At 42.2% G+C, this 12,275-nt stretch overlaps 1 long non-coding RNA gene across 1 annotated transcript; it reads left to right on the forward strand.

Annotated features, from left to right (window-relative positions):
- Positions 1 to 330: 330 nt before the first annotated feature.
- LOC140724320 (uncharacterized) lies at positions 331 to 12,069 on the forward strand. The gene is made up of 3 exons (XR_012098097.1): positions 331 to 488; positions 4,228 to 4,395; positions 11,958 to 12,069. It is a non-coding gene; the product is annotated as an uncharacterized lncRNA (long non-coding RNA).
- Positions 12,070 to 12,275: the final 206 nt, after the last annotated feature.

The raw sequence follows: 12,275 nt of genomic DNA on the forward strand, positions 1-12,275 counted from the left end.
GGGTTTGATGATTGGGATCCCGTTCTTCTTGATCCGGGGGGTGGGGTAGAAGTTTGATTTTTCTCTGTGAACGACTTTCATGCTCTTTCTTTGTTTCGTGGTTCTCTGGAGAGAAAAAAAAACATCGTTATTTATGGATACCTGCTTTAATAATAAACTAACCTTTGAACTACCCGTTCCGAGCGGGACTTCCCGGTGTCCAAACATTTTCATTCCTATTTCCATTCCCGTTGCTACCCGGCCTGCTGTGTTCGGCCAGCATTTTGTTTGTGTTGCTTTGGATTTCCAGGATCTGCAGACTTTGTCGTGTTTGTGATTTACCTCTCCGTTGTCCCTCCCGCCTCCGGCCACTTGTGGCGCTGTATGGATCTCCAGCCATCGGCAACGATGTGCAGACCTCCGGCCACCGGTGGCGCTGTAGAGAAACGCTGCTGAACGCATGCGTGGTGCCGACTGCCGCTGTTGGCGATTCTCCGATTCGAGCAGGGGTGAGTAGGGAATGATCCCGGTGTTGTGTAACTTGGGGGCCGGTTGCATTGGGAAAGGGCCGGGCCCGAGCTCTGCCGGACAGCTGGAGCAGGGGTGCAGTGGCAATTTTTTTTTGCCTGAGCTGTATGGGGGGGGGGGGGGGGGGGTTGTGGCGGCGGGCGGGTGGCGATGATTGATAAGGTCGTGGCCTAAGTTAGAAGGCTTGAAGTTATACAGCTCTCGGTACCTGCACGTGTAGTTCAACTCTTTGAGTGATTATGCAGAAAGTTTGAAATTAATAACTTTTGTGGTATTTCTGTTTCAGATAATTGAAAATTGCTAGGTTTTGTAAAATTGAATCCTTCCACCTTAGGCCACGAACGTATCAATCACCCTTAGTTTGTGACACCCAATTTGTGTACCTGCGCCTTTCATGTACTGAACAACTTCCTTGCCCCATTCGTGTAATGAGCAGGTACACAAATTGGGTGTGACATATATAGGGCTTCTTGTAACGTCAAGCAGTAAACCAAGATGAAAGAAATATATGAATTCCAGAGCTCCACAGAAATATAGTGATAGCTAAGACATTAACAAGGTTATAGCCTCTCACTACATTTCAGTGTATATCTGGTACAATTAAACATATAATACTTAATTTAATAATATGACAAAGTCTTACACAGTTGCACTTAACTGATTATCATAGAATATAATTATCAAGCAAGTAAAATAACTTTGTTTGCTTAGAAGTCAAAGGGTTTTTAGATAGATAGATAGATAGATAGATAGATACTTTATTCATCCCCATGGGGAAATTCAACTTTTTTTCCAATGTCCCATACACTTGTTGTAGCAAAACTAATTACATACAATACTTAACTCAATAAAAAATATGATATGCATCTAAATCACTATCTCAAAAAGCATTAATAATAGCTTTTTTAAAAAGTTCTTAAGTCCTGGTGGTAGAATTGTAAAGCCTAATGGCATTGGGGAGTATTGACCTCTTCATCCTGTCTGAGGAGCATTGCATCGATAGTAACCTGTCGCTGAAACTGCTTCTCTGTCTCTGGATGGTGCTATGTAGAGGATGTTCAGAGTTATCCATAATTGACCGTAGCCTACTCAGCGCCCTTCGCTCAGCTACCGATGTTAAACCCTCCAGTACTTTGCCCACGACAGAGCCAACCTTCCTGACCAGCTTATTAAGACGTGAGAAAAATGTACTTTAGGCTTAGCGAGTAATCCACGGACCACCACAGATGTAGCCTTACTAATACGACTGAGTCGGAGCAGACGGCAGGGCCCGCAGCGCTTAGCAGTGTTACTCAGAGGTATAAAAATAACAGAAATAAAGCAATTCATTTTTTTACACTTTTAGCCCCTAAATTGGAACCAAGTAATCGAGTATGAAAAAAGAATGTCTGATGAACTATTGCTAAAGCCATGAATATTGGTGAATATTAGTCTCAAAAGCTGTAGGTTGGCAACTCTGCCTTGTACTGTTTCTCTCGGAGAAATGGTTGGACAGGAAGTGTACCTGTGAGTGTCGATACTCACAATATCCTCACATGTCGGTTGTTACATGGTTAGACCTTTACAGATCCTGTTTAGTCTTTAAATATATAAAAATGTAAAGAAGCTTGAATCTTTACATAAATTATTATCACATCTATACGAATAGAAAATATTGTATTTTGGAAGTGATAAATGTTAACGGGAGGAGAGCAACCATTTGGGAGGTTTGGAAATGTGTTTTGTCTCGGCTGTGAGTAAATGGGCTGTTCCGTGTTTAAACAGTAGAAATAGACCCTGAGTTTGGTGTTCAAACTGTGTTTGGAAATCCACCCCCCCCCCCCCCCTCACTGTCACACAGTGGAAATCAGGTAGCTGTGCTGGAGATCTACACTAAAAACTGAAAATATTTGAAGTCATTCTGATGAAATGTTATTAATTGAATTGTATTGTAAGCTGTTCCTTACCTGCTGAGTGTTTCTGGTAATTCCAGTTTCTTTTTATTTCTTGGTTTATATTTCATGAAATGGACCTGTTTTAACCTGGAAATGAAAATGGCTGTGATAGTTTGTAGGCCTCCGTTGGAGTCTCTGCAAGTCTCTGATGGTTCTGGACCTGTGCTCAATGGAGTTCAGAGGGACGGTGGGGGTGGTGGGAGATGTATGGTTACCGTAGATTCCGGACTACAAAGCGCACCTGATTAAAAGCCGCTGGCTCTAATTTTAGAAATAAAATCTATTTTATAAATGTACAGGCCGCACCGGATTTTAGGCCGCACCGAATTTCTGGCGGAACGGATTTTCGGCGCACTGGATTTCCGGCGGACCGGATTTTCGGCGCACCGGATTTTCGGCGGACCGGATTTTCGGCCGCTTGTAATATGAGATATTTACACAGAAAGATATTACACGTGTTGGGCTTCAAATTCTGCCCTGTGTTCGTTTTGGAAGAGAGACAACCAACACCGGATTACAGTGCAGCGTGGCTTTATTGCAGAACGCGTTTTGCCTTCCCCTTACATTCTGCTCTTATTTATACTCCTTTTTCCCCCAAACCAAACCCTCGCTACACATATTTGGTAAGGCTAAACTTTGTTATACCTACCGGTATTTGGTAACATCGGACACTTGTGTCCTTATTGGCCCGATACCATTCACACACGAGTTTTACTGTTTTTTTGTTTACTGAATCGCTAGCAGTTTCGGTGCAGCGGAATCCTCAGTTTCGCTCCCTCCCTCCCTTGTACTGCTGTCTAATATCACGTGAGCCATTCCTGACCTGAAGCGGCAGTCCCAAATTAAATCTCCACCGTCTCACCATCGATTCATGTATGCCAAGATTACGCGCAGCAGCTCGATTTCCTTGTTCAACCGCCAGATTGATTGCCTTTAACTTAAAAGCTGCATCATACGCTTTTCTTCGAGTGTTTTCCATGTTGATGAGGGTGAGTACAAATGGCTGATTTACAATAATTTGTGAAGTGCGCTTGATTTATCGTACAATTTCATTGGACCTCTGTGAACTACTCATCAATTTTATTGGTCTACTGTTACGAGGCAAAATGTTTTGGCGGCATGGGAAAAAACCTTATATTAGCCGCACCTTATAAGCCGCTATGTTCAATGCTGTTCAAAGCATGGGAAAAAAGTAGCGGCTTATAATCCGACATCTACGGTAATTAAACCTACTGAATGCTGAAAAGCCTGGATACAGTGGACATGGTGAGGATGTTTCCATTAGACGCAGAGTCTGTGATCTTACAGCACAGTTTCAGAATAAAGATGCTTCCCTTTAAAACTGAGATGAGAAAAATTTTTTGGCTAAAAGATGTCTGATCTGTGGAATTTGTTGCCGCAGAAGTTGGTTGAGGCTGCCATTTGGGTATATTTATGACAGAGATTAATATATTCATGATTGCTGAGTAGCTTCAGGGTTACAGGAGGAAGACAGGAATATGGTGTTGGAATGAAAATCAGCCCTGGTTGAATGGTGGGCAGACCAGATGGATTGAATCACCTAATTCTGTTCCTGTGTCTTATGTTTTACCATGACAGAATGATGGCTCCTTCTTATCCCATATCGTCTGTGACATGTGAGGGACAATAAAAGATTGTTCACTGAGATAATTAAATCTGCCTTCAGTGTTTAAATTTCAGTGAGTTTTGTTCTTAGTAACATTACGCAGAAATGTTTGGTTCTCCTTTTCATTATTAATGTGCTTCATTGTCTCTCTGGTTAAAGTTAGACCTGTGGTGAGAGATTTATTTGAAGAAAAACCGCAACTGGAGGCAAACCACGACTGAAGACGAGGGAACAGCAACAAGTGAACCAGCCCGAGGATTGAGAGCATCAACCGGAGAGAACCCATCTGACTCGGAGATTCCAGTGATTCAGTCAGGAGAAAGTTTGGTGAGTCTCATTTACTCAAACACTGGTCCTTTAGACATTACATACCTGTACAAAGGAAGGTAGGAAATAGTTGGAGTGAGACTGAATGTGTCCAGAAGAACCAGTTATGCCTCTGTCAGACCCAGGTGCAATCACTCCAGGTCTGGTAATGTGCTTCCAGCAGTCCAGCCCTTTGAAACCACTTCCATTCCCTCACAGTGGTTACTCAGTTCAAGATCTTGCATCCTCTGATGTAGCTTTTGGTCAGTTCTGAGTGGGGAGAGGGAAAGAGAGGGGAGTGTTTATGCTGACTGTCTTTCAAAAAGATTAATTGTTTGAACTTGCTGCAAACTCTCTCCCCATACCCTGTACTTTCTCAACTAAATTATTGACATAGATGACAAGTAGCAATGGGCGTAACCCCAGGGAATGTCACTAAGCACGGGACCTGAGTCCAAGAAACAGGCAGTCACCATAACACTCTGCCTCCTACCACCCAGCCATTCCCAGACCCTGGGGCTCTGTAACAAACTCAATGTTAACAGGAAGATTAGTCAGTGATTAAGATGATGAGAGAATTGTGGCCTCCTGAAAGGACACGTGAGCTGAGCTGTCTGATTCATTGGACCAGATCCACCCTCGTTGACAACGTAATTTACCCCTTGCCCATCCACCCAGGTCATGTTACTTCTGATCACCCACAGTACCCCAACCACCCTCCAGTGGCCCCACACCCTTCTGACCATTCACCCCACACCCACTCATAGACAGGCCCCCTTCACCTACATCCACCCTCCCAAGCTGGAGGGGAAACACAACAAACTGATCCCGCAATCCCGACTCAGGCGCAAATCTAAAAGACTGGAGAACCCGGTGCCTCCAGCTGTCTGGATCGATCCCAGCCCATTCCCACTGCAACCGGCCCTCGATTTACACAAACCCGAGATTAACTCTTTCCTCACCACTACCTGAACAGGAGAAACACCAGCATCAGCTGGGGTTGGCATTACACTGCGATTTGCAGCAGGTCCCCGTATGCTGTGAAACTCCCCACTGTCGGACATGTAGACCAGAACCGTACGTGTTAGAGCTCCCCAGTGTCGGATATGTTGACCAGAATCATACACAGTAAATCTCAAGGCATGGAACCGTAATCGCATGGTGGATTTGTTCGGTGATTGTGAACATATGTGATTAACGACCCTGCAACTGGGGACTGAATAAATAGTTAGTCTAACAATTCTAATCAGACACACTATCTCTTCACATTTCTCCCTCATCCCTGTCTACGTACCCCGTTTCCCTCACCACTCCCTCCTCACAGTCCCTCTTCATCCTCCTGCCCTCTACTCCAGACCTCCCTTTTTATTCAGTCTCTCCCTCGCCATCTCGCCTCTCCCTCACCCCTTCCTTATCATCGCCCCTCTCAATCATTCTTCCTTCCTCCCCACCTCTCCCCTCCCCTTCCCTCTTCTCTATCCGCCTCAGTGACACTGCTACTTGACCATTCTCCCACTCTCTTTCACCTTCTGCCTTCCCCTCTCCATCTCCCCCTGTCTCATGCACCCTCTCACTTCAATCAAAATTGTCTCTCTCACTCAGTCACCTCCACCACTCTGTAACCTCCATTTCCAGCTCTCACCCTCTCTATCTCCCTCCCTACATCCCACCCTCCCCCCTCTCTCAAACAGTCTCCCTGCTGGCTCCTGTATCCCACATTGTCTTCCCCTCTTTATCACCCTCTTCGCTCCCTGTCAGTCCTCCTCCTCACCACTGCCCCCCCATCACACTCCGTGCTCACCACCTCATCCGATACAGTGGTACGCAAATGGCTGGGCACCACTGGTCAAACATTTTGTTACTGTGAATAATTTAGTGAGTAGAAGGTGAACTGATCTCCAAAAGTCATAAACACGAAACATTCTTTTCAACATTTTAAGCAAGATTAGTGTATTATTTTGGTTTTGTACAATTTTAGAGTGAAAAATAGGAAAGGAACACCATGGAAAAGTTTGGGCACCCCAAGAGATTTGAGCTCTCAGATAACTTTTACCAAGGTCTCTGACCTGAATTAGCATGTTAAGGCTATGGCTTGTTCACAGTCATCGTTAGGACAGGCCAGGTTATGCAAATCGCAAAGCTTTATAAATACCCTGTCTCTTCAAACCTTGTCCCAACAATCAGCAGCCATTGGCTCCTCTGAGAAGCTGCCTAGCACTCTAAAAGTTAAAATAAATGATGCTCACATAGCAGGAGAAGGCTATAAGAAGATAGCAAAGCGTTTTCAGGTAGCCGTTTCCTCAGTTCACAATGTAATTAAGAAATGGCAGTTAACAGGAACAGTGGAGGTCAAGTTGATGTCTAGAAGACCAAGAAAACTTTCTGAGAGAACTACTCATAGGATTGCTAGAAAGGCAAATCGAAACCCCCATTTGACTGTAAAAAAACATTCAGGAAGATTTCGCAGACTCTGGAGTGGTGGTGCACTGTTCTACTGTGCAGTGACACCTGCACAAACATGACCTTCGTGGAAGTGTCATCAGAAGAAAACCTTTCCTGCATCCTCACCACAAAATTCAGCATCAGAGGTTTTTCTGACTTTGAGGGAGAGGTTGTTTTCTTCACACCAGACAGATGTTGTTCAGACCTCAGATAGAGTCAGCGACCAAATGCTTGAGCATGGTGCGATGAATGTGTTGAGCTGTGGAAATCACAATGCAAGAAGCATCGTAGGAAAGCCAGATGAGCCCAGGGCATGGAATTATGATATCGTAGGCATTACTGGGAATTGGTTGCACCCAACAGTCTGAGGGATTTAGAGGAACAAATTTGTAGAGAGTTCACAGACTACACCAAGAAACAAAAGTTGAGATAGTAAGTGATTTTAACTTTCCATATATTGACTGGGACTTCCATACTGTAAAAGGACTAGATGGGGTAGAGTTTGTCAAATGAGCCTTAATCAGTACGTAAAACATCCGGCGTAGAAGTGTGCAATAAGCTGTTGGGAAACGATCCAGGGCTGGTGACAGAAATTAGTGTATCGCAACACTTTGTGTCTAGTGATCATAATGCCATGAGATTCCAAGAAAATATGGAAAAACAGAGGCCTGGACTTCTCTTGAGATTTTAAATTGGAGAAAGATCAATTTTATGGTATTTGCAAGGATTTGACAGGTGTGGACTGGGACAGGCTGTTTTCTGGCAAAGGAGGACTTGGTGAGTGGGAGGTCTTCAGAAGTGAAATTTTGACGGTGTAGAGTTTGTATGTACCTACCAAAATAAAAGGTGAAAGGTAGCTGGTGCAGGGAACCTTTGTTTTCAAGAGATATCGAGGCCCTGGATATTTTGTTCCTCTAAATTCTTCAGGCTGTTGGGTGCTACCAAGACACATTAATGACTACAATATTATATTTCCACACCCTGAGCTCATCTGACTTTCTTTAGTTGTCCTCTCCTGGTTTCTAAAAGCTTATTTGTCCTCTCTTTGGCTTTTATGTTGGTTTTGGGTTCTCATTTCAGCCACGGTTGAGTCCTCCTGCCTTTCCAATGCTTCCACTTCGTTGGGATGTAGTGATCACTCAGCTCCCGAGTTGCTCCCAGAAACTCCATCCATTGCTGCTCCATCGTCACTCCTACCAGATTCCCCTTCCAGTCAGGTTTGGCCAGCTTCTCTGTCACAGAAACATGGAGAAGGTCAGAACAGAAACATGCCCACTCTGGACGATCAGAATGGTGACCTATACGGGAGACAAAATAGATGGGGGAGGTTTTAAATAGTTGTTTTGCACCCGTATTTTCTCAGGAGATGGACACAGAGTCTATAGAAGTGAGGCAAAGCAGCATCAACTTCATGGACCCTGTACAGATTACAGAGGTGGAGGTGTTTGCTGTCTTAAGGCAAATTAGCATGGATCAATCCCCAGGGCCTGACAAGTTGTTCCCCAGGACCCTGCGGAAGACAAGTGCAGAAATTGTGGGGGCCCAAGCAGAGATATTTAAATCATCCTTAGTGACAGGTGAGGTACTGGAGGATTGGAGGACAGCCAAGGTTGATCCGCTGTTCAAGAAAGGCTCTAAGGATAAATGAGAAAACATTATGTTAGTGAGCTTGACATCAGTAGTGGGAAAGTTATTAGAACATATGTGCAGGAACCGGATATGTAAATATTTGGATCGATGTGGACTGATTAAGGATAGACAGCATGGTTTTGTGCATGGTAGGTCATGTCTAACCAATCTTATAGAGTCTCTGGAGAAAGCTATCAGGAAAGTGGATGAAGGCAAGGCAGCTGATGTTTTCTACATGGGCCCACACTTGACAAAGTCACATATGGGAGGTTGGTTCAGTCACTCAGCATTCAAGATGAGACAGTCAATCGGATGAGGCAATGGTTTTGGGAAAGGTACGCTGCAACCGGAGTTTCTCCGGTTAGCGGACGATTTCCCTCCATGCCTCTCTGGCGTCGTGGGGGTACCCTGCAACCGGAGTTTCTCCGGTTAGCGGACAATTTCCCTCCATGCCTCTCTGGCGTCGTGGGGGTACGCTGCAACCGGAGTTTCTCCGGTTAGCGGACGATTTCCCTCCGTGCCTCTCTGGCGTCGTGGGGGTACGCTGCAACCGGAGTTTCTCCGGTTAGCGGACGATTTCCCTCCGTGCCTCTCTGGCGTCGTGGGGGTACGCTGCAACCGGAGTTTCTCCGGTTAGCGGACGATTTCCCTCCAAGCCTCTCTGGCGTCGTGGGCAACCGCGTACGAGGCAAGTTACAGCAGAGGTTCCAAAGAAATCAGCAGCCCGTAACCCAGCATGGATGGAAAGTGTGCAGGGGAGCCGGCTGGATTCAAATTCAGGTTCATCCTGAAGTCCGGCACTGTTGCCACCAGCCAGATCCGGAGATTTTTTTCCAATATTTTTATTGATTTTCTTGCATAAAAGAATACAGAGTACTAAAGTGTGTGTGTATATATATATAATAAACTATAAAAAATGATAAAATGGTACCAAATACTGTATATTAGAAACACACTTATAATCATGAATACCCTATATTCATGTAAATTGACTTAAATCATAATATTGAAATCTTCTAATTTTATCATTATACAAAAAAAATCTAATCCGCTACCATCAAAAAGCTGCTTGTTAGAAAAAAGGAAAAAAGGAAAAACGTCCGTATCATCATAAAGAAATAGATGATAATATTAGCCAACATCCGTACATAACAACAAATCAAATGCTTTGAAAATAATTCAAAAATGGTCCCCATTATGTTTTAAAGTCTTTGATTCAGAAATTGAACACCAAATCTTTTCGAAATTTAAGCATGACGTTACATCACGTAGCCACTGATCAGGTATGTCCAAAATCATATCTTGCCCTCCAACAATACCAAATAAGGCAGTCAAAGGATTAGGCTTAAAATTAACTTTAAAAAGTGCAGAAAACGTTTGAAATACTTCCTTTCAGTATTTTTCAAGACTCGGCCATATCCGAAACATAAGAATCAATGAAGCTACTCCATAGTTGCATCTGTCACAATAGGGAGACATATCCAAATAAAAACGAGAGAGCTTATCCTTAGTCATATGGGCCCTATGGACTACTTTAAATTGTAGGAGGGAATGGCAGGAATATAACGATGAAGTATTAACCAATTTATAAATTTCATTCCAGGTTCCTCAGAGATTGAAGTCTGCAAATCTTGTTCCCAGAGATTTTTAATTTTGTCTAAAGGAACATTTGTCATTCTCAACAGCATGCCATAAATATTGGATATTGAACCATTCTGAAAAGTTTTCAGATTAAAAATTACATCTAATAAATTGTTACCTGGACTTTTTGGAAATGTATGCAATTGAGACTGCAGAAATTCCCTAAATTGCAGATATAAAAAAAAAGGTTTTTGGTAAGCTATATTTAGCTGACAATTGCTCAAGCGAAAAGACTTCCTCCAACTAACAAATCCTGGAAGCATTTAATACCCAGTCTATCCCATTCTTTAAAAACTACATCAATCAAAAAAGGTTTAAAAAATAGCTAGAAAAAATAGGACTTGATAGAGAATGTCTCATTAAAACAAAATATTTTCTAAATTGTATCCAAATCCTCAAAGTATGTTTAACTACGAAACTGTCAGTTAGTTTACTTAAAAATAAAGGAAGTGAAGATCCAAGAAGAGAAATAATAGAGAATTTATGAACAGAATTAGCTTCTATAGAAACCCAAACAGGACAGTCCTCATGGTTAATATAGTATGACCAAAATGTGAGGTTCCTGCCCAGTAATAAAACATAAAATTTGGTAATGCTAAACCTCCATTCTTTCTTGCTTTTTGAAAATGAAATTTATTTAGTCGAGAAAGTTTATGTTTTCATATATAGGAAGATAGGGTAGAGTCAAGAGAATCAAAAAAGGATTGCGGAATAAAGACGGGTAAGGCCTAAAAAAGGTATTTAAATTTAGGTAAGATTCATTTTAATAGAATTGATTCGGCCAATCAACGATAATGAAAGAGGCAACCATTTTGAAAGTGTCCTTTTAACGTAACCCAATAGAGTGAAAAAACTTCCTTTAAATAGTAGCTTATAAATCTTAGTAATTATTACACCAAAATAGGTTAATTGATTTCTTACAGTTTTAAAAGGAAGGTTAGTATGAATGGGTACCAAATTATTCAAAGGAAGAAGTTCAGTCTTATGTAAATTTAGATTATATCCTGAAAATTGGCTGAAACAAGAAAGTAAAGAAAGCACAGAAGTTTCGACATTAGAAATATAAAGTAGTAGGTCATCGGCATAGAACAAAACTTTGTGAATAATACCTCTCCTTAATATCCCAGTGATACACTGAGATTCTCTAAAGGCAATAGCTAAGTGTTCTAAGGCCAGATCAAAGAGCAAAGGACTCAAAGGACAACCTCAAATGACCAGACTGGATTTATTAAAGATAAATATTCTCATTTCACTATTCGTCATTTATTAAATGTCATTTATTCTCCTTCCAAAGAGACATTGGAATGTGTGACATCCTTAGATGCTGAGAAGGCCTTTGATTGGGTTGAAAACATCAGAAAATTTAATTTTGGGCCTGATTTTATTCAATGGTTTAAATTACTTTATTTATATCCTTCTGCTCGGATTTTAACTAATTCTCAGAATTACAAACCATTTATCTCCAATGTGGAACTAGACTAGGTCAGGAGATATTTACATGGCATTAAGTCTATGGCACTTTAAATTAATAGTACATAAAAGAAAATCCCAGCTGTATGTCAACAAAAGCTACTTGCGTGAGAGTGTTTCAGTTACTGTGGGGCCAGGCACCCATGCCGCTCAGGGGGAACGGGGAATATTGCCAATGGAGAGAGTCAAACTGAGCCAAGTAACAGACTGGAGATGGCAGAAATGCCCCATACTTCTCGACCATCAGAGAGTTTGATGGTCATTCCAGATACTAACACTTTGCCCAGTTAGAAGGTGATTTCTCTCTCCAACTTAGGTTGAACTACACTGTAACAGTGTGATATCAGATCACACTTTGGCAACTCAAGTGAGCTCATCTGAAATGTTGTCCTTCTTTACAGGTTAAAAATGACAAGGAATTTGTCTATGGAAATTCAGACACAGCATACCAGTTTTGCTGTCTCGGTCTAGATATTTAAGAAGTGGAGCAAGGGATTCACTCGATCATCCTTCCTGCTCAGACAGATAGATAGATAGATACTTTATTCATCCCCATGGGGAAATTCAACTTTTTTTCCAATGTCCCATACACTTGTTGTAGCAAAAACTCATTACATACAATACTTAACTCAGTAATAATATGATATGCATCTAAATCACGAACTCAAAAAGCATTAATAATAGCTTTAAAAAAAAAAAAAAGTTCTTAAGTCCTGGCA

Source organism: Hemitrygon akajei, unplaced genomic scaffold (assembly GCF_048418815.1).
Source record: "Hemitrygon akajei unplaced genomic scaffold, sHemAka1.3 Scf000187, whole genome shotgun sequence".
In the NCBI taxonomy this organism is placed as follows: Eukaryota; Metazoa; Chordata; class Chondrichthyes; order Myliobatiformes; family Dasyatidae; genus Hemitrygon; species Hemitrygon akajei.